Source organism: Stegodyphus dumicola, chromosome 2, assembly GCF_044657685.1.
Source record: "Stegodyphus dumicola isolate Sdum_Otavi_A_Nest chromosome 2, ASM4465768v1".
Classification (NCBI taxonomy): domain Eukaryota; kingdom Metazoa; phylum Arthropoda; class Arachnida; order Araneae; family Eresidae; genus Stegodyphus; species Stegodyphus dumicola.
This window is the reverse complement of record NC_140769.1, coordinates 134624734-134627042: the sequence shown is the minus strand read 5'-3', so window position 1 is coordinate 134627042 and position 2309 is coordinate 134624734.

The window sequence follows — 2309 nt, the reverse complement described above, 5'->3', positions numbered from 1 at the left end:
ACGGTAGGAATGCTTTCAGGATCATTGATAACTATTATAGAAATTCTGTTGATGGAACCTATTCCTTAGCAATAACAAGTCTATCAATGAGCTTCGGCATGAGCCGGAAACGGTAGGAATGCTTTCAGGATCATTAATAACTATTATAGGGATTCTATTGATGGAACCTATGCCTTACTAATAACAAGTCTATCAATGAGCTTCCGCATGACCCGGAAACGGTAGGAATGCTTTCAGGATCATTAATAACTATTATAGAAATTCTGTTGATGGAACCTATTCCTTAGTAATGACAAGTCTATCAATGAGCTTCCGTATGACCCGGAAACGGTAGGAATGGTTTCAGGATCATTAACAGCTATTATAGGGATTCTATTGATGGAACCTATGCCTTAGTAATAACAAGGCTATCAATGAGCTTCCGCATGACCCGGAAACGGTAGGAATGCTTTCAGGATCATTAACAACTATTATAGGGATTCTATTGATGGAACCTATTCCTTAGTAATAACAAGTCTACCAATGAGCTTCGGCCTGAGCCGGAAACGGTAGAAATGCTTTCAGGACCATTAATAACTATTATAGGGATTCTATTGATGGAACCTATTCCTTAATAATAACAAATCTATCAATGAGCTTCCGCATGACCCGGAAACGGTAGGAATGGTTTCAGGATCATTAACAACTATTATAGGGATTCTATTGATGGAACCTATGCCTTAGAAATAAAAAGTCTATCAATGAGCTTCCGCATGACCCGGAAACGGTAGGAATGCTTTCAGGATCATTAACAACTATTATAGGGTCTCTATTGATAGAACCTATTCCTTAGTAATAGCAAGTCTATCAATAAGCTTCTGCATGACCCGGAAACGGTCGGAATGCTTTCAGGATCATTAATAACTATTATAGGGATTCTATTGATGGAACCTATTCCTTAGCAATAACAAGTCTATCAATAAGCTTCCGCATGACCCGGAAACGGTCGGAATGCTTTCAAGATCATTAATAACTATTATAGGGATTCTATTGATGGAACCTATTCATTAGTAAAAACAAGTCTATCAATGATCTTCCGCATGACCCGGAAACGGTAGGAATGCTTTCAGGATCATTAATAACTATTATAGAAATTCTATTGATGGAACCTATTCCTTAGCAATAACAAGTCTATCAATGAGCTTCCGCATGACCCGAAAACGGTAGGAATGCTTTCAGGATCATTAATAACTATTATAGGGATTCTATTGATGGAACCTATTCCTTAGTAATAACAAGTCTACCAATGAGTTTCGGCATGAGCCGGAAACGGTAGAAATGCTTTCAGAATCATTAATAACTATTATAGGGATTCTATTGATGGAACCTATGCCTTAGTAATAACAAGTCTATCAATGAGCTTCCGCATGACCCGGAAACGGTAGGAAAGGTTTCAGGATCACTAACAACTATTATAGGGATTCTATTGATGGAACCTATGCCTTAGTAATAACAAATCTATCAATGAGTTTCCGCATGACCCGGAAACGGTAGGATTGCTTTCAGGATCATTAATAACTATTATAGGGATTCTATTGATGGAACCTATTCCTTAGTCATAACAGGTCTATCAATGAGCTTCCGCATGAGCCGGAAACGGTAGAAATGCTTTCAGGATCATTAATAACTATTATAGGGATTCTATTGATGGAACCTATTCCTTAATAATAACAAGTCTATCAATGAGCTTCCGCATGACCCGGAAACGGTAGGAATGGTTTCAGGATCTTTAAAATCTATTATAGGGATTCTATTGATGGAACCTATGCCTTAGTAATAACAAGTCTATCAATGAGCTTCCGCATGACCCGGAAACGGTAGGAATGCTTTCAGGATCATTAACAACTATTATAGGGTCTCTATTGATGGAACCTATTCCTTAGTAATAGCAAGTCTATCAATAAGCTTCCGCATGACCCGGAAACGGTCGGAATGCTTTCAGGATCATTAATAACTATTATAGGGATTCTATTGATGGAACCTATTCATTAGTAATAACAAGTCTATCAATGAGCTTCCGCATGACCCGGAAACGGTAGGAATGCTTTCAGGATCATTAATAACTATTATAGAAATTCTATTGATGGAACCTATTCCTTAGTAATAATAAGTCTATCAATGAGCTTCCGCATGAGCCGGAAACGGTAGAAATGCTTTCAGGATCATTAATAACTATTATAGGGATTCTATTGATGGAACCTATGCCTTAGTAATAACAAGTCTATCAATGAGCTTCCGCATGACCCGGAAACGGTAGGAATGCTTTCAGG